This window comes from Staurois parvus, unplaced genomic scaffold, assembly GCF_062004578.1.
Source record: "Staurois parvus isolate SC_StPar_1 unplaced genomic scaffold, SC_StPar_1.0 ptg000094l, whole genome shotgun sequence".
In the NCBI taxonomy this organism is placed as follows: domain Eukaryota; kingdom Metazoa; phylum Chordata; class Amphibia; order Anura; family Ranidae; genus Staurois; species Staurois parvus.
Genome location: NW_028317890.1, coordinates 282,741 through 303,319, shown reverse-complemented (window position 1 = coordinate 303,319; position 20,579 = coordinate 282,741). Strand labels below are relative to the sequence as shown.

The 20,579-nt window shown below is 41.9% G+C and overlaps 1 protein-coding gene across 1 annotated transcript in view; it reads left to right on the top strand.

Annotated features, from left to right (window-relative positions):
• Positions 1-20,579, top strand: part of SPOCK2 (SPARC (osteonectin), cwcv and kazal like domains proteoglycan 2) — a 49,817-nt gene that overhangs the window by 315 nt on the left and 28,923 nt on the right. The gene's annotated exons all lie outside the window — the stretch shown is intronic.

The window sequence follows — 20,579 nt, the reverse complement described above, 5'->3', positions numbered from 1 at the left end:
TCCATCCCATATGCATCCAATTCGTTCATCTCCTTTAATTGATCCCGATGTGAATCAAGGTCTCAATGCACTTTTTGCCTCACTACAGGCTTTTAGTTATCTTTGGTGATAGGGAGTGACACTCCTGTTTTCCACTGACTCTCCACCAGCTCTACTCCACCTCAGGTAGGTATACATGTAAAATAAAACAGAACCAAAAATAGTGTTCTCTGTATAGAACTATTTTTTATAAAAAGACTCCTCAATAAACTTTTATAAACCAAGCATCCCAAGTGCTATGTAAACAGCATTATAAAGACATAGGCAAAAATTCCATGTGCTGTAATGGTAATCTCTTCAGTTCCTCCAACCGCTAGGTAATACATGTATCCACCCCATGTGCATCCAATATGCACACCTTCTTTATTTGACCTCAATATGAATCAAGGTCTCGGTATGCTTAGTGCCCCACCATGGGCTTTTAGGCATCTGTGGCCGTGGAAAATGGAGCTCCTGTTCTCCTCTGTCTTTTCACCAGCTTTACCCCTCCTCAGGTAGGTATGCATGTAAAATAAAATGAGACCAAAAATAGTGTTCTCTGTAAAGTACTTTTTTATTAAAAAGCTCCTCAATTGGGCAAATTCACATTAAAAAAGCACCCCAAGTGCAATGTAAACAGCATTAAAAGACAGGTGGCAGCATCCACAGTGAATATAGCTCACCAGCTCAGTTCTGGTTCCTAAATACGTTACGTTCCCAGTCAGAGCTTCAACAGAAGGAAAGTAGAACCCTATTGATGAACCTCTGATTGGGAGCATAAGGTGTATAGAAACTGGAGCAGAGTTGATGAGCTATATTCGCTGTGAATGCTGCCACCTATTTCTTCTAATGCTGTTTTCATAGCACTTGGGGTGCTTTTATAATGTGAGTTTACCCATTGAGGAGTTTTTTAATAAAAGAGTATTATACGGAGAGCACAATTTTTGGTCCCATTTTATTTTACATGTATAACTACCTACCTAGAGTTTGGAGGAACTGAAGAGATTACCATTACAGCACATTGGTGGTAGATTTTTGCCTATGTCTTTATAAAGCTGTTCACATAGCACTCGGGGTGCTTGTGAGTTTATTTATTGAGGAGTCTTTTTAATAAAAACATTCCTATACAGAGAGCACTATTTTTGTTTTGTTTTTTTTATTTTACATGCCAACCTACCTGAGGTGGAGTAGAGCTGGTGGAGAGTCAGAGGGAAACAGGAGTATCACTCCCTATGGCCACGGATAAATAAAAGCTTATGGTGAGGCAACAAGTGCACTGAGACCTTGATTCATATTGAGGTTCATTAAAGAAGGTGAGCAATTTGGATGCAGATGGGGTAGATGCATGTATCACCTAGAGTTTGGAGGAACTGAAGAGATTATTATTACAGCAAATTGGTGGTGGATTTTTATGGACGCTTAAGAGGATATTGTAGATGGGACTTTATGTTTTGTTGATTATAATTACTTTATGTTAATTTTTGTGATTGTGCTGCATTTTATGTGATGCATAATTGATGAGAGGTGTAGTGAAAAGCACTGGTTAATGTTCTAGCAGCAATCTTTTTGTGGGTATCACCATAGGACTGCGCTGATTGTTTTTTTGAGCACATCTTTAAGTAATTCAACCTTGTTCAAGACCCCAACCTCTGAAAAGTGAAGAAGCAGTAGCACACTGATCATCCCACTGTTTTCCCCTCCTTTATGCATGTTCACAGTTATTTATTATTATTATTATTATTATACAGTATTTATAAAGCGCCAATAGTTCGCTCAGCGCTGTACATTATAAAGGGGGACAGAACATGTGACAGAACAATACCAATACAATGCAAAACATGAGGGTATCGAGGGCCCTGCTCTTTCAAGCTTACAATCTAGGAGGGAGGGGATGGTGGCACAGGAGGAGATAGCTGTGGGGGATGGAGTGGTAGGAAGAGTGGAGGAGGTCGGCAAGTTAGCAGGGGGCGGGGTAGGCTTCCCTGAAGAGATGGGTTTTCAGGGTGCGCCTAAAGGAGAGGAGAGTAGGTGATAATCTGATGGGTTGGGGCAGGGAGTTCCAGAGGATGGGTGACACCCTGGAGAAGTCCTGGAGGCGGGCATGGGAGGAGGAGACCAGGGAACTAGAGAGAAGGAGGTCTTGTGAGGAGCGGAGTGTGCGTGTTGGGCGGTACTTGGATATTAGGTCAGAGATGTAGTTCGGGGCAGTATGGTGGACAGCTTTGTACGTCAGCGTTAGGATTTTGAATTTGATCCGTTGCGCAATCGGAAGCCAGTGGAGGGATTGGCAGAGGGGGGTGGCGGAAACGGAGCGGTTGGAAAGGTGAATGAGTCTGGCAGCCGTATTCAGGATGGACTGAAGCGGGGATAGCCAGCGGCGAGGCAGGCCAGTGAGGAGGGAGTTGCAGTAGTCGAGTCGTGATATGATGAGGGAGTGGATGAGCTGTTTAGTGGTTTCTGGAGTTAGGAACGTGCGGATTTTGGCGATGTTGCGGAGGTGGAGTCTGCACGAGTTTGTTAAAGAGTGGACTTGGGGCTGGAAGGATAGGTTGGAGTCCAAAATGACACCAAGTACTCTGGCCTGCGGGGCGGGATTGATGGTGGCGTTGTTGGACATGATGGAGAAGTCAATGGGGGGTGGTGTCCGGGCTGGAGGGAAGACAAGAAACTCGGTTTTGGAGAGGTTCAGTTTAAGGAAGTGGAGCGACATCCAGTCTGATATGTCGCTCAACAGGTGTGTGATTCGGGTGGAGACCGAGGGGGTGAGGTGGGGGGTTGAGAGATAGATTTGTGTGTCGTCGGCATAGAGGTGGTAGTTGAAGCCGTGAGAGTGTATGAGTTGGCCAAGGGAGGAGGTGTAGATGGAGAAGAGAAGGGGCCCGAGGACAGAGCCTTGAGGGACCCCAACAGAGAGGGGGAGTGAGAGGGAGGTGGTGGCATTATAGGTAACGCTGAAAGAGCGTTGTGACAGGTAGGATGAGAGCCAGGAGAGAGCAGAATCTCTGAGGCCGAGGGAGTGTAGTTTTTTGAGGAGGAGGGGGTGGTCGACTGTGTCGAAGGCCGCAGAGAGGTCAAGGAGTAGGAGCACTGAATAGTGGCCATTAGCTTTGGCGGTTAGCAGGTCGTTGGAGAGTTTGAGTAAGGCAGTTTCGGTGGAGTGTAGGGGACGGAAGCCGGACTGTAGGGGATCGAGGAGGTTGTTGTCGTTGAGGTGAGAGCATAGGCGGGTGTAGACTAGGCGCTCGAGGAGTTTAGATGTAAATGGGAGCAGGGAGATGGGTCTGAGGTTGTTCGGGTCATTGGGGTCCAGGGAGGGCTTTTTAAGTATGGGGGTGATGTGTGCATGTTTCAGAGGGGAAGGGAAAGTGCCGGAGGAGAGGGAGAGATTGAAGATGTAAGTGAGGGAGCGTAGGATGGAGGGGGAGGGAGGTTGTAGGAGTTGTGAGGGGATAGGGTCAAGGGGGCAGGTGGTGAGGCGGGCATCAGAGAGAATCTTGGAGACTTCTTCGATGGTAGTAAGGTCAAAGGTGCGGAGTGTTGGGGGAGCTTCAGTATGAGGAATGTAGGGTGGGGTGGGAGAGGAGGTCAGAGCAGTGGTGGGGCCGTGGGAGAGGGGTGTAGAGGGGGTAGCTGAGTGAGGGGGAAGGGGGTTGGAGGGAGTTTGAGCAGCGACGAAGTCCCTGTGGGTTATGTCGAGGGGGAGGGGGGATGAGGGGGTAGCTGTGTGAGAGGGGACGGGTTGAGAAGGCGTGTGAGTTGCGGCAATGTCCTTGCGAATTGTGTCAATCTTGTTTTTGAAGTGATTGGCAATCTCAAGGGCAGTGAGTGAGGTGCTGGGTGGAGGTGGGGGTGGCGAGAGTAGAGAGTTGAAGGTGGAGAAGAGTCGGCGAGGATTGGAGGAGAGGGCCTTGATGAGGGTCAGGAAGTAGGCTTGTTTGGCAGTATGGAGGGAGGAGGTGTAGGTGTGGAAGGCAGATTTGTATCGGGTGAAGGCTTGTTGGGATTTGGTTTTGCGCCATAGTCGCTCCAGGGCACGACTGTGTCGTTTGAGGGTTTTGGTGTGATCAGTCTGCCAGGGCTGGAGCGGTCGGGGTCTGATGTTGCGTGTGGTTAAAGGCGCTAGTGAGTCAAGGGCTGTTGACAGCGCATTGTTGTAGGCGGTCATAGCCAAGTCGGGGCAGGACAGGGGGAGGATGTGGTCATGGAGTTGATCAACTGCGGAGTGGAGGGAGGCAGGGTTAAGGTTGCGGAGGTTACGGCTGGTAGTAGTGTGACATTTGGAGGGGTAGGCATTGGAGGATGAGGAGATAGAGAAGGTAATCAGGTTGTGGTCAGAGAGAGGGAAGGGGGTGTTAGTGAGGTTGTGGGGAGCGCAGCGGTTGGAGAAGACAAGATCAAGGATATTACCGTCGGAGTGGGTGGTGGATTGTATGCACTGTGCAAGTGCAAAGGAGGAGGTTAAGTGGAGGAGACGGGCTGTGTCCGGGTTGTCGAGGTTGACAGGGATGTTGAAATCCCCAAGGATGATAGTGGGTAGCTCAGAGGAGAGGAAGAAGGGTAGCCAGGAGGAGAAGTCTTCCAGGAAGCGGGGTATGGATCCAGGAGGCCGGTATATCAGTTATCAGTTATCCAAAGTAATAGACCTGACCCTGCAGGTGGTTACAGGAGGCTGATATCAAGACAGATGCAGGTACTTAAAGTGAACCTGGACTCAGGTCACTTTATACTTCAAACACTAAGGGGTTTATTTACTAAAGCTGGAGAGTCCAAAATCAGACTCCCTTCTGCATAGAAACCAATCAGCTTCTAACCTCAGCTTGTTCAATGAAGCTTTGGCAATGAAATCTGGAAGCTGATTGGTTTCTATGCAGAAGGGAGTCTGATTTTGGACTCTCCAGCTTTAGTAAATAAACCCCTAAGAGACAAGTCAGCTGTGAATGATAATATACTTACAGAAGGTATTCTGCAGCAGCTTTTTTACCTAAGCTCATTTTGTTATCCATTCAATAATGCTGAGTGACTGGGGCAACCTTCATATTAGTGAAGGTACAAGCTTTCACCCCTTACAAGCCTTTCTGGTTATAGACCCACTTGTGTGATGACAACTTCAATATAATCCAGTATCCAGAAGCAGGGCGTGCCCATGATGATGTCCTAACAGGCTTCTTTCAGGCTAGAAGAATAGGTTTCCTAGGTGTGGTCACATATGTGAAAGTGCTGTTCTGCTTCTGTTGGGAATTTATATGATAATAGGACATTTGTTAGCATATGGGTTTTTCACATTAAACTGTTCTGAGTAATTCCTGCTGGACAGCCAACTTTAAGAATTTTTATTGTAGATCTGCTTTAAAGTTGGACTCCGGGGAAAGTTAAAATTGTCCCTTTCACCGGAGCAGTCTCTGCACTGTGGGGGTTATGTGCTTGTTTAGGTCTAGGGTCCTGTAAAAAGCACATTTACTTACCTGATCATCTACTCCTGCAGGCTCCTTCCAGGTTGGTAGACCAGATCACACAGTCTCTTTTCCCCTTACTCAAGCTGTTGCAGGTCCTCTGACTTCATCACGTACAACGCAGAGCACATAGCCTTGCGCTGGATGTGATGACACAGAGGAACAACCCACTGCTTGAGGGTAAGGGAGAAGAGAAGAGCGCCTGCTGCCGAGTGAGTGGAGGATCAGGTAAGTAAAAGAGTTTTAGTTGGTCCACTAGACTAAACAAGCATGTAACCCCTGCAGTGCGGAGGTGGTCCGACTGCAAAGGGGGATTTTTACTTTTCTCAGAGATAAGGGAACTGTTCTTGATGGAACTTGGAAACGGCCTTGATAGCTCATTCTGCAAAAACTCATTACCTAGTTGTCATGCTGCCCCTTTTCCGTCAATGCGTTGAGCCAATAAACCAGAATATTTCATTACTTATTATTTTTAGTACATAACTGGATTAAATGGTGTTTTATATCTGCCTGGAGCTTAGTTTTTTAGCTAACATTGTCACTTTTTTCTTTCTATCATGCTTCAAGCAGTGGTCAGTTTGACTGTGAGTGAATGCCTGAATATATTTTCATCAAAGCTAATAAGATGTACAAATATAGTGTTTGTTCCTGGGGTGATTCTGGGAGCAAGCTTCGGTCCAAAGTTGAATGAGGCAGTAATGACTATAGAGGATGGCTTTGGAAATTCAGGTGACAGATCTTATTAAGTAATTAGCTTAATTTTGCACACACTAATGGGCTGCAATCTGTCCTGTAGCTTGTGTGACTGCTTGTTGTATGCAGATGTGACCTTAGATAAACTTGTAAATTGTTTTTGCATACCTCCCAACATAAGAAATTGAGAAACAGGGACACCCTGGAGAGGATAAACATGGCATGCATATAATGCGCCATGGAAAAAATTGGGCACGACTGCATTATGCAGAATTTTAAGCATTGCTGTAAGAGAAATGATTAATTAGAATCTGAGACTACTTAAAGTATACAATATACACATTTGCCTTGGTCCTCGTATCCTGAAAAATAATTACTGTGCTATGAGTGAGAGTTTCAGCAATGCACAAAAACCTAAATGTTCATTTAAAAAACACAAAACAAAACAGAATGTAGACAGAAAGCTAACATTTTCTGAGCCTTTCTTATTTTGAATTACTTCATTACATAGTTACATAGTTTAGCTGAAAAAAGACAGAAGTCCATCCAGTTCAACCAAAGAAAAGAAAAAAAGTTATAATCCTATAACCACAGTTGATCCAGAGGCAGGGGCGGACTGACAACTCATGGGGCCCCCGGGCAATAGGGGATCATGGGGCCCCTGTGTCCTTGCCCAAACTCAAAAAAGCCTATGAAAAAGGTACCAGGGGCATCTCATGGGGCCCCGTACTGACCCCGGGCCCTCAGGCAGTGCCCGAGTTTTCAAATGGTCAGTCCGCCCCTGTCCAGAGGAAGGCAAAAAAAAATCAAGGAAAGCATGATCCAATTTGCACCTGCTGGGAAAATAATTCCTTCCTGATCCCCCGAGAGGCAATCGGATATTCCCTGGATCAACTTTACCTATAAATGTTAGTATCCAGTTATATTCTATGTATCTAAGAAACAATCCAGGCCTTTTTTAAAGCAATCCACTGAGCTGGCCAGAACCAACTCTTAAGGGAGTCTGTTCCACATTTTCACAGCTCTCACTGTGAAGAAACCTTTCCGTGTTTGGAGATTAAATTTCTTTTCCTCCAGACGTAAAGAGTGCCCCCTTGTCCTCTGTGATGACCTCAGGGTGAATAGCTCTACACCGAGTTCACTATATGAACCACTGATGTATTTATACATGTTGATCATATCCCCCCTTAATCTCCTCTTCTCAAGGCAGAATAAATTCAGTTCCTCTAATCTTTCCTCATAGCTGAACTCCTCCATGTCTTTTATCAGTTTAGTTGCCCTTCTATGTACTTTCTCCAGTTCCCCAATGTTCTTTTTGTGAATTGGTGCCCAAAACTGAACTGCATATTCAAGATGAGGTCTTACTAATGATTTGTCCCGGGATAAAATGATGTCTCTCTCTCTCTGGAGTCTATACCTCTTTTAATACAAGAGAGGATTTTGCTCACTTTAGAAACTGCAGCTTGGCATTACATGCCATTATTAAGCTTGTGATCTACCAGAACGCCTAGATCCTTCTCCACCATTGATTCCCCCAGTTGTACTCCCCCTAGTATGTATGATGCATGCATATTCTTAACCCCCAAGTGCATAACCTTACATTTATCAACATTAAATCTCATTTGCCACATAGTTGCCCAATTAAACAGTGCATTGAGGTTGGCTTGTAAGTTAAAGACATCCTGTAAGGACGTTATTCCACTGCATAGCTTGGTGTCATCTGCATCATCGTTTATAAATATATTAAAAGTAAGGGTCCCAACACTGAACCTTGGGGTACACCACTGACAACCCTAGACCATTCAGAGAATGAATCATTAACCACTACTCGTGTCAAACACTTTTGCAAAATCCAAGTATACTATGTCCACCGCCCCCCCCCCCCCCTCTGTCCAAGGTTTTGCTCACCTCTTCATAAAAAGAAATAAGATTTGTTTGACAACTTCTCTCTTTCATGAATCCATGCTGTCTGTTGCTTAAAATATTTTTTTCCAGCAAGAACTCATCTATGTGGTCTTTTATTAAACTCTCCAATATCTTCCCAGCTAACAGGTCTATAATTACTTGGTAAAGATTTTGACCCCTTTTTAAATATTGGCACCACATTAGCCTTACTCCAATCCAGTGATACCATTCCAGTCATTAAAGAATCCCTAAAAATTAGAAACAATGGCTTTGAAATGACAGAGCTCAATTCTATAAGGACCCATGGGTGTATGCCATCCAGTCCAGGTGCTTTATTCACCTTTATTCTGTCTAAATATTTTTGGATCATATCAATTGTGAGCCAATGTGGATCATCTGGAGCTGTGTCAATACCATGCCCATTATGGACAAGAGCTCCCACATGCTCCTTTGCATAGACAGAGCTGAAGAAAGTATTTATTAAATTTGCCTTCTCTTGTCCCCAGTCACCCACTCTAGATTATTTTGTAAAGGGCCTACATGCTCGGACCGAACCTTTTTACTATTAATATATTTGAAGAATTTTTGGGGGTTGGTCCTGCTATCCTTTGCAATCTGTCGTTCGTTTTCAATTTTTGCGGCCTTTATTTCCTTTTTGCATATTCTGTTATATTCTTTGTAATGTTTAAACAATGATAGCGGTGCTTCATTTTTGTATTTAATAAAAGCTCTTTTCTTATTATCAATAGCCTTTTTAACTTTGGCTATAAGCCACATAGGTTTGATTTTTAGCCTCTTAAACTTGTTGCCCATAGGAATATATTTTGCAGTGTGTTCACATATAGTGTTTTTGAAGAATTCCTATTTCTGTGTTGTGTTCACCAATGCCAGGATGTGCTGCATTTGGGCAGTTTTTGCTTTTTATGCCTGTATTGAGACAGTAAAACACATCGATCAGAGATATGTAATGTATAACACAGTTTACAGCACTATGTAAAATATAATATTACACATACAGTACAATGGTCAGGACAATGTAACATATACATATGTACGTGCAGAAATCCAGAGTATGTGTCAGTGACCCTTAAATTGTTGGTCAGCAGGAGAAAAAATGCCCTGGTGACAGTAGGAGGAACAAAATTACTAGATGTCAGTTGGAGAAAAAAAAAAAAAAATAACCTGATGTTAGTGGTCAATAGGAGGAAAATGTGCCCTAGTACCAGAGGTCAAAAAAGGATTTGTGAAGTTGAAGTAGGAGGTTGGGGTGAAGGAGGACAGAATTTCCATATGCCATCTTGCTAGATACTAAAGAAAGCACTATAATGTCTGCTGTTTCAGAATGACAGTGCTGGGCTTGTCAAGCATAAAATATAATTGGGGCATACACTGCTGACACGGCTAATCATTTTTTTTAATGGCTTTTGACACTGACACAACTTCCCATGCTTCCATTGCAAACAGATGCCCGGTCCTTCACTAATGTTTCCAATTAAGGCCCATTGGTAATAAATTGGATCCGTTGTCATTCCCTTGCTTTATATGTAGAAAGATAAATATGGGGCACGGGTGTCAGGAATCTGCAGCATAGATGGCCAGATCTGTGTGGATACACTCAGAAACTGAGACCAGATTATATATAATAAAGTGAAAATATTATAAAGTGAAACAAAATACACACATTCACACACAGGCAAACAGGAAACATATAAATACAAATGAACCACAACCTTATAACTGAAATGCCTAACTAAGTAACAGGAAGCCTCACTACAACTAACTATATACAATACGCACAATATATTCATACAAGAAAGGGAGCACAGGTAACACGGAATACCAGAAATGCAAGGAAAGAAGGAACCAGGACTAGGATCAGGAACAAGAGGAGCAGATATAAGGCAGTAAGGAGCAGGGTACAGGATGCAGGGCAAGGGCAAGATCAGGAACAGGATAAACAGCAGCAGCAGCATCTGACTTCGCATAGCAAGCAAATCAAAACACTGACACAAAGTGTAATAGCAGAGGAGAATCTATATACCTGCCCAGCAGCCAGCATCAGCTGGGAGACACCCACTGGTGGACACTGGAACTACAACCTTCTGCTGTGGAAATCACAGTGCCACCAGCAGGTGAACCAGGTTCTGTCAATGGATTATATAACCACTTTAGGGAATAGAGGCAGAAAGGAGAACCTCTATAAATGTAAAATGCATTAAAAAAATAAAAGTTGACTTTTTTTATCAATACTAACATTTAATAAAATGTACAGACCTTTCCTTACCCCCTCTAGACCTCAGAACAACCAGAGAACACACTGTTTCTAGCCTTCCCTTGTGCCTCTGTGTAATTTGAGGATTGTCTTGTGACTAGAAACAAGAAGTGGACGTAGATGTTCCCCCCTCTGCTGTACAGGTGTTGCACTGGTCTGAGTTCTGAAACAATATGGGTTCACAGGATCCTGGGATTTAGTTTAGAACCAGGGACAGTACTGCAGAAATCAGGACGGTTGGGTGGTTTGGTCTATGCGAAGAGTTCCTTGTATTAATGGTAGTAAAAGCTGATTTGGATAAAGCATTGGGCTTAACTGTTGCTGAATGCTTCTACATTCACGTGTAGCTTTTTTGCTTTCATCTGCTTTGCTTGTGGAAAGAATAACATGACCTCCTATAATTCAGTGGTTCCTCTGTCCCATGTGCTTCCAACCATACAGTTTTATGATTGTTTGTCTTAGCTGCCTTACCACACAGGGCAAGAAAGAAAGAAGTACTTTTAATATTTACTCCATGGAAATGGATGTCAAGGGACAACTTACATTTGTTCCAAAGTTGACTTAAATGGGAATAAAATAAATCTCCAGATCAGTAAAGAAACATTTTAACCTTAGTCTCCCTGGTGATAAAGAACTATGGAGTTTTACTAGTAGGCTTCCTAACAGGATAGCTTGCTCATTGTAGATTGCTTTGTGGCTGACAACACAAGGTATCTGTCAAGTAAATATAAAATCTTTTATGCTTCCCTAATTAATGTTGATTATGTCTGCCCGGCATAGTTTTATTAGCATACTGAAAATGGCATCCTCATAAATGTAATCTCTAAGTAGCAGAAGAGGACAGAGAAGGGACAGTGTTGTAGGTCTGTGTGGGTATGAACACAAAAGACAGGCATTATCTAAAGGACTAATTAGTAATTCACAGCAGGAGGATGTGGGCCTCCTGAAGAACTGCTAACATAGAAAGACAGCTCTGCTTTGTATCAATTGTGTTCAATTGCCAGGTCTTTGCTAAACAAACACAGCTCTGGGAGGCCTCTCCAAACTCAAATTATTTTGGAATGAGCTGTTTCATAAGAAGATTAAACACAGCAAGCTCTAGTAAACCACGAAGAAGTATCTTGCTTCTTTGACTACAGAGCTCATCCACGGAGCTATGGTCCTGAAATGTTATCAGCTATACTCATAGCAGCCCATAAGTCTCCATTCACACCTATGCAGTTTGTTTTTTGTCTGTTATGCAGTGCTTTTCGCAGTTTTTCGTTTTTCTACTTGCGTTTTTGCCACGTTTTGTTCAGCTTTTTTTTTTTAAAGTGGAATTTTTTTTTTTGCTGGTCAAAAAAAAAATGCAAAAGATGGCAAAATTGCAGCAAAAACATGGCAAAAACGTGGCAAACACACACTACCATGCATTTCAGCAGATTTTACATTGAACTCTATTGTAGCAAAAACGCTGCTTTTTGCTTTTAAAAAAGTCCCTGACCCTTTCCAAAAATGCAGCAGCTCAAAAAAGCATAGATGTGAATATGTTTCATAGGAAACCATGTTAAAAGCACTAAAAAAACCCATTAGTGTGAACTGAGCCTAAGGGGTCTTTGTACCGGTAGCACCTATTTAGACCAGATGCCCAACCTTCCGACTCACATTACTATTGACCATATGTACAGTAACAATATTTAGCAGATTACGCTACAGTCAGTACAATTCAGAGAGTTATTTTGTTCTGAAAGTCATTAAGTCTAGGTACACACCTATGCATTTCCCACTTCATTTTGCAGAAACGCATGGCAGTCCATTTAACATGATTTCCTATGGGACAGGTTTACATCTCTTGTGTTTTCACCCGGTGCATTTTTTGGTAAGGGTCAGGGACTTTTTTAAATGCAAAATGTTGCATTTTTGGTTCTATAGACTTCAAAGGAGATGCTGCAGAAAAGCATGTAGTGTGTTTTTGATGCATTTTACGTTTTATTCTGCCTAGCAACAAAATGAAAAAGCAAAACGCATCAAAAACACCTAAAAACCGCATGTGCAAAAATGTACCGCAAAAAGCACTGCAGAAACAGATCAAGCTGCTTAGGTGTGAACCTAGCCTATGTGTGGACAAAGTAACACACCTCTTCATGTTGAGAAAAGGAGAAACAGACGTGTTCTGTAGTCTTAACACACTTCCCGTCCTAGGGTGACCACACTTCATAGTTACATAGTTAGTCTGGCTGAAAAAAGACAAAAGTCAATCCAGTTCAACCATAGAAAAAAAAGTTATAATCCTATACCCACAATTGATCCAGAGGAAGGCAGAAAAAACCCAGCAAAGCATGATCCAATTTGCACCTGCTGGAAAAATAATTCCTTCCTGATCCCCCGAAAGGCAATCGGATATTCCCTGGATCAACTTTTCCTATAAATGTTAGTATCCAGTTATATTCTGTGTATCTAGGAAAGAATCCAGGACTTTTATGAAGCAATCCACTGAGCTGGCCAGAACCAACTCTTGAGGGAGTCTATTCCACATTTTCATAGCTCTCACTGTGAAGAAACCTTTCCGTGTTTGGAGATTAATTTTTTTTTTCCTTCAGACGTAAAGAGTGTCCCCTTGTCCTCTGTGATGACCTCAGGGTGAAAAGTTCTACACCGAGTTCACTATATGAACCACTGATTTATTTGTACATATTGATCATATCCCCTCTTAATCTCCTCTTCTCAAGAGAGAACAAATTCAGTTCCTCTAATCTTTCCTCATAGCTGAGCTCCTCTATGCCTCTTATCAGTTTGGTTGTCCTTCTCTGTACTTTCTCCAGTTCCCCAATGTTCTTTTTGTGAATTGGTGCCCAAAATTGAACTGCATATTCCAGATGAGGTGTTACTAATAATTTGTACCGGGGGAAATGATTAGAGATGAGCGAATTATTCAAAAATTCGATTCGGCTGATTCGCCGAATTTGCGGGAGAAATTCGATTCGATGCAAATTTATTCGCCGCGAATTTAACTTATTAAAAGGATTTCTAGGCTTCAGAGAGCCTTTATATTAGTGCAGAACACTGTACCTTTAATTTAAATGCCCTTGGAGTCTGCTGGGGAAGAGAAATAATACTGTCAGTCAGTATGACATGCAGATGAGTGCCGTCGATCTTAGAATCACCGCACACTTCGCTCATTTGGGCAGTCACGGGGCACGACGAAGAAGAAGAAGAAGAATGAAAAGAAGAAGAAGAAGAATGAAAAGAAGAAGAAGAAGAATGAAAAGAAGAATGAAAAGAAGAAGAAGAAGAAGAAGAATGAAAAGAAGAATGAGAAGAAGAATGAAAAGAAGAATGAGAAGAATGAAAAGAAGAATGAAAAGAAGAAGAAGAAGAATGAAAAGAAGAATGAGAAGAAGAAGAAGAAGAAGAAGAAGAATGAAAAGAAGAATGAAAAGAAGAAGAATGAAAAGAAGAAGAAGAAGAATGAAAAGAAGAATGAAAAGAAGAAGAAGAAGAATGAAAAGAAGAAGAAGAAGAATGAAAAGAAGAATGAAAAGAAGAAGAAGAATGAAAAGAAGAAGAAGAAGAATGAAAAGAAGAAGAAGAAGAAGAATGAAAAGAAGAATGAGAAGAAGAATGAAAAGAAGAATGAAAAGAAGAATGAGAAGAATGAAAAGAAGAATGAAAAGAAGAAGAAGAAGAATGAAAAGTAGAATGAGAAGAAGAATGAAAAGAAGAATGAAAAGAAGAAGAAGAAGAATGAAAAGAAGAAGAAGAAGAATGAAAAGAAGAAGAAGAAGAATGAAAAGAAGAAGAATGAAAAGAAGAAGAAGGAGAATGAAAAGAAGAAGAAGAAGAATGAAAAGAAGAATGAAAAGAAGAAGAAGAAGAATGAAAAGAAGAAGAAGAATGAAAAGAAGAATGAAAAGAAGAAGAATGAAAAGAAGAATGAAAAGAAGAAAAAGAAGAATGAAAAGAAGAAGAAGAATGAAAAGAAGAAGAAGAATGAAAAGAAGAATGAGAAGAAGAATGAAAAGAAGAATGAGAAGAATGAAAAGAAGAATGAAAAGAAGAAGAAGAAGAAGAAGAAGAATGAAAAGAAGAATGAGAAGAAGAATGAAAAGAAGAATGAAAAGAAGAATGAGAAGAATGAAAAGAAGAAGAAGAAGAATGAAAAGAAGAATGAAAAGAAGAATGAAAAGAAGAAGAAGAAGAATGAAAAGAAGAAGAAGAAGAAGAATGAAAAGAAGAATGAAAAGAAGAAGAAGAAGAATGAAAAGAAGAAGAAGAATGAAAAGAAGAAGTATTCCAGTACAGCAAAAAGTGTATCTGCAGAGAGCTCCGCTATTTCTGACAGTTCTCTGACAGTTCCTTCACATTTACAGCGGTTGAAACATTGTATCTATTTATTTCCGAATAAAAACATCTGTATCCTAAATGGAAACAAATAGATACAATGTTTCAACCGCTGTAAATGAACTGTCAGAACTGTCAGAAATAGCGGAGCTCTCTGCAGTGACACTTTTGCCGGCTGATCGGGAAAAATTTGATTCGTGCACCCGAAGTTTGCTAAAATTTGGATTCGATGCGAATCGAATTTTTCCTGATATTCGAAACGAATTCCACTTCGCCAGGTTCGATTCGCTCATCTCTAGAAATGATATCTCTCTCTCTGGAGTCTATACCTCTTTCAGTACAAGAGATGATTTTGCTCGCTTTAGAAACTGCAGCTTGGCATTGCATGACATTATTAAGCTTGTGATCTACCAGAACCCCCAGATCCTTCTCCACCATTGATTCCCCCAGTTGCATATTCTTAGCCCCCAAGTGCATAACCTTACATTTATCAACATTAAACCTCATTTGCCACATAGTTGCCCCTTTAAACAGTCCATGGAGGTCGGCTTGTAAGTTGAAGACATTGTTAGGGATCCGGGTGTGACCAGAAATGTGTGGACTGACACAGGGAAGTAGCAGGCTTCAGGAACACAGGCGTAGTCAGGGCTGGAGAGGTGGAATGGTCAGGCAGGCCGCAAGGTACTGTCAGGCTCCGCCCAACGGGATCTCTAGTGGTCCACGGCACGGGGTTTCCCAGGATGCGGAGTCTAAGTCCCAGTCTGCCTTTTCACCAGGGCCCCTGATGGTGGGGATGGACTTGGTGCAAGACTGAAACCAGGTCGTGTTCCTGGGCACCCCCGGCGGTGGCAGAGGGGTCCCGCTGAGGGTGTGTGCCCGGGTTGAGCCTGCTGTGAAGGGGATGACAGATCCCGATCCGAGCGGGATGGAAGGGCGACTGTCAGGAGTAGGCGAGGTCAGACTAGCCGGGTCGGTATCGTGCGTCGGTACAGGGGGAGCAGGCAGAGAATAGTCAGGGTCACAAGCCGGGTTCAGTAACTCACGGACAGCGTGGTACAGGGGATCAGGCAGAAGGATGGTCAGGCAAGCCAGGGGTTCAACAGGAGATGGTCAGCAGAGGTCAGGATCAAGCAGGGTCAGCAACGAGGCAGGAACACAGGATACCAGGCTCATGGGAAAACATACACCAAGGCAGAGACTGCAGGTCTGGCCATCCCTTAAATACACCCCCTGCAATCAGCCCCCAGGTGTTGGATGATTGCCTGGAGTGAGCTTCTGGCTGCTGAGAGCACCCGCTGGTCAGCCCTGGTACTGCAGCCCACACGGCAGGTAAGTCCCACCACCAGTGCTGAGTCCATTCCTGACAGACATCCTGTAAGGACGTTATTCCACTGCACAGCTTCTTGCCTGACGGGGAAGGAGAGGGGAGTGGTGGAGACGTAGAACGATTTTGGTCTCGCTTAGCTCTGCGTTCCCTCTTTGGACATCATGTCTGGAAACTTTGATGATTCAGTCGGAGTAGAAGTGTCAAGCGACAGCTTCTGGGAGTGAGTTGTTGGCTGGCTGCTTTATGCCGGAGGGGACCTGGCTGTTCCTTGTGAGGGGGATATCATCTACCTGAACAGGTGTCCATTACGTGAGGGAGCCTCACCACTGAAGATTACTGGCTCCAAATAACTAAAGCGTTTTGGCCCTTTGAGGGTCTCATCAAGGAGGTGAGGGGGCATTTTAGCCACATACGGATTATTTCCATCAGTGGTGATGCACATCCACAATATCACTTGCACTTAGAAGTATTTGGAAGGTTTTGGTGTATATGCACCCATTTGGACTTGGTTGTTTTAAGTTTTTTATTTTTTTTGTTCTTGATGTTTACGGACTATTAAATGTTCACTTATTTTAATTGATGTGTTTGCTCATGAATATATTTTTTGTATGTGTGTTTTATGACACTTGGCACTATTGTATTTAATTGATCACACATTTAGGGATCCATTTTATGTCACTATTTATTTTAATTATGGCCTAATTTAGCCATTATTTGTGGTCACGATTTGCATGATATTGTTGATCCCTGTTAGGGGTTTACGTTTTTTATTTTCACCATCATTTGCATGAATTTATTGATCCCTATTTAGGGATTCACGTTTTATTGTTTTGTTTTTTTATATTTTTTGTATGTTCCTATTTTGGATAGTGGGGGTATTGGTTCCTGGTCCTTTATACCAGGTATGATCACTTTTTTCACTCGAGATTCCAGAGAGGATCAATCCACTGATTTATTGGCACGTATATATATTTATGTCACCTATATTGAGATCCCTGAGAGGATCAATCCACTGATTTTTTTGTCACATATATATATATATATGTCACTTTGTTCTATTTTCTGCTATACTGTATTATTTTACTATTAGGGTAGCGTTGCATCATTTTGGTTGAGTTAGTTTTTATTTCCACTTGGTATACGGTTAGGTGCTAGCAGCTTCCACACACTTAATTTACCATGTAATAGTAGCGCAGGAGATCTCCATTATTTCAGTCATTTCTAATGTTTACTGACTAGTGATTTTAGTTATTTGATTGAGCTGCTAAAATTTACATCTTTTTCAACCATTTGTCTATATTTTATATTACATTTCTTAACCTCAGATATTTAACTGTTGGATTACTGATAAGAGTAAATGGCTCCTTTCTACATTTTGCCATAAAATTGATAGGGCAAAGCCTTAATAATGGCCAATGTGGGTGGTAGAGCTAAGAAATTTCAATGCTGGAATCACGTAGAGATTTAAGGTATCAAATATATTAATTTAAACTACTTAAGCATATTGCTGTAGAGCAACCAGCATTTTCATGACAAATTGGAGTTTGAGAATAATCACAGTGCATTCATTATAAGAGTACAGTCTCACTTATATGTACTTTTATTTTGGGTTAAAAAATGAGCAAAGTAACAGGCTCATTTATACCAGCTATTCCCTAGGCCTGAAGTGCTATCATATGAAGGGCAGGAGGCACCTATTTCTTAAAAAAAAAAAAAAAAAATTGTACAACTTTGAGCAATGATTTGATGGGGCTGAGGTCCTAAATTGACAAGCTAGTAGCCAAAATTGTCATCTCACTGTTTTGGAAGGTCTGTTGGCTGGAGGATGCTGTCTACTTGTTACAGGTTCCTTCGGTCTCCTCCGTCTGTCAGGGCCGGATTCGGGCACCAGGCATTTTCTGTGTCTGCTGCATCGGCTCAGCAAAGAGATTATTCCCCACAGCAAATCATACCCCCACCTGCCAAGTATGGAGGAAGACACACAGTAATAATGATCACAGGGGATGGCATTGGACCAGAACTTGTGCTGCATGTAAAAGACGTTTCTCGAGAGTATTATTGTGAGGGTGCCTACCTGCCTATCTTCTTACCAGAGGAAGTAACAACAGTGGTGCTGCAGGATACCAGTGTGGTTATAGTTCCCAGGAAACCAGGCTGAAGGGAGTGCATATACAGGGAGGGTCCAGAGGTGATCCAAAAGGCTTTGTGGCCCTTTGGGGTCGCCGAGCGGAGGTGAGAGGCCACTGCAGCCATTTTAGGATCACTTATCGGTGTGTTGTGCATCCACACTGTATATGTCGCATGACCAGAAGGAGTGAAGCACCTTGTTTTTGGTTTCACAGAAATTGGACTTTTTGCACTATTGTACCTTTGTTGTAATTATTTTTTAATGTATATTATTAATATTTTTTTTGTATGTCACCATGTCTTTTACTATTTTGAGCACAGAGTGTGTTTTTTATCCCTCAATAGGGATTCACATTATTTATGCAATATAGTTTATATCAATATAGGTTTGTGTCCCAGTTTATTGGGTACCACCGGTCACCGGTTATTTGTGGTTATATCCCTACAGGGATTGGGTTCACATTTTTATCATTATTATATCACCATTCATAGGACCTCGTGTGGTTTGGAGCACGTATTCATGTTATATTGTTATGTATTTATTGTATGTAGCGCTACACTATTTTCTATTGTATCATCCTTATGATCCTAACACATTATATCAGTCTAGATATCCAGCATGATATTTTCCCCATTGGGATCTGAATGTGTTTTCAAAGTGTTCCTTTAATTTTTTTGAGCAGTATATATATATATATATATATATATATATATATATATATACACAGTTGCAAGAAAAAGTATGTGAACCCCTTGGGATTACGTGGAGTTTTGCATGAATTGGGCATAAAATGTGCTCTGAACGTCATCTAAGTCACAACAATAGAAGAACACAGTCTGCTGAACATAATACTACACAAACATTAGATGTTGCCATGGTTTATGTGTACATAACATGTAAACATTCACAGTGCAGGGAGGAAAAAGTATGTGAACCTTTGGACTTAAAAACTGGTTGACCCTCCTTTGGCAGCAATAACCTCAACCAAACGTTTCCTGTAGTTGCAGATCAGACCTGCACAACGATCTGGAGTAATTTTGGACCACTCTTCTTCACAAAACTGTTTCAGTGTAGCAATATTCTTGGGATGTCTGGTGTGAATCGCTCTCTTAAGGTCATGCCACAGCATTTCAATCGGGTTGAGGTCAGGACGTATTCTGTGGTGTTGCAATCATTGTTTTGTTGAATTACTTGTATGTTTTGGGTCATTGTCCTGTTGCATCACCCATCCTCAGTAGAGCTTCAGTTGGCGGACAGATGGTCGTACGTTTTCCTGCAAAATGTCTTGATAAACTCTGGAATTCATTTTCCCATCAATGACAACAATCCGTCCAGGCCCTGAGGCAGCAAAGCAGCCCCAAACCATGATGCTCCCTCCGCCATGTTTTACAGTGGGGATGAGGATTTGATGTTGGTGTGCTGTGTTGTGTGTTCTTCCCAAACAACTCAATCTTGGTTTCATCTGTCCACAGTATATTTTGCCAGTAGTGCTGTGGAACATCCAGGTGTTCTTTTGCAAACTTCAAACGTGCTGCAATATTCGTTTGGACAGTAATGGCTTCCTCCATGGTGTCCTCTCATGTACTCCATTCTTGTTTAATGTTTTCCTTATTGTAGATATGTCAACAAAAATGTTAGCATGTGCCAGAGATTTCTGTAGGTCTTTAGCTGACGCTCTGGGATTCTTCTTTACCTCATGCAGCATTCTGTGCTGTGCTCTTGCAGTCATTTTTACAGGATGACCATGCCTAGGGAGAGTAGCAACAGTGCTAAACTTTCTCCATTTGTAGACAGTCTGTCTTACCGTGTACACATGAACATCAAGGCTTTTGGAGATACTTTTGTAACCCTTTCCAGCTTCATGCAAGTCAACAATTCTTGATTGTAGGTCTTCTGAGAGCTCTTTTCTGCGAGGCATGGTTCACATCAGACAGTGCTTCTTGAAACCAGTAAACCCAAAACAGGTGTGTGTTTTTTAAGGGCAGGACAGCTGTCAGCAACACATCCAATATCATCACACTGATTGGAGTCAAGGTTGGCTCACTCCTGGCTCCAATTAGCTCTGGGAGAAGTCATTAAGCTAGGGCCTCACATACTTTTTCCTCCCTGCACTGCGAATGTTTACATGTTATGTGCAATTAAACCATGGTAACATCTAATGTTTGTGTAGTATTATGTTCAGCAGACTGTGTTCTTCTATTGTTGTGACTTAGATGACGTTCAGAGCACATTTTATGCCCAATTCATGCAAAACTCCACGTAATCCCAAGGGGTTCATATACTTTTTCTTGCAACTGTATATATATGCCTTTACATAAACTTTTTTAAATGCCTTTACAATCACTAAGTATAGTGTGTATTGATACCATTGACACATGTTTTGACATTTTCTTTCCTGTTCTACACCTTCATATGATGTAATTTCTCTGCTTGTATAGCTTTATAGCATACAGTAATTGTAAATAA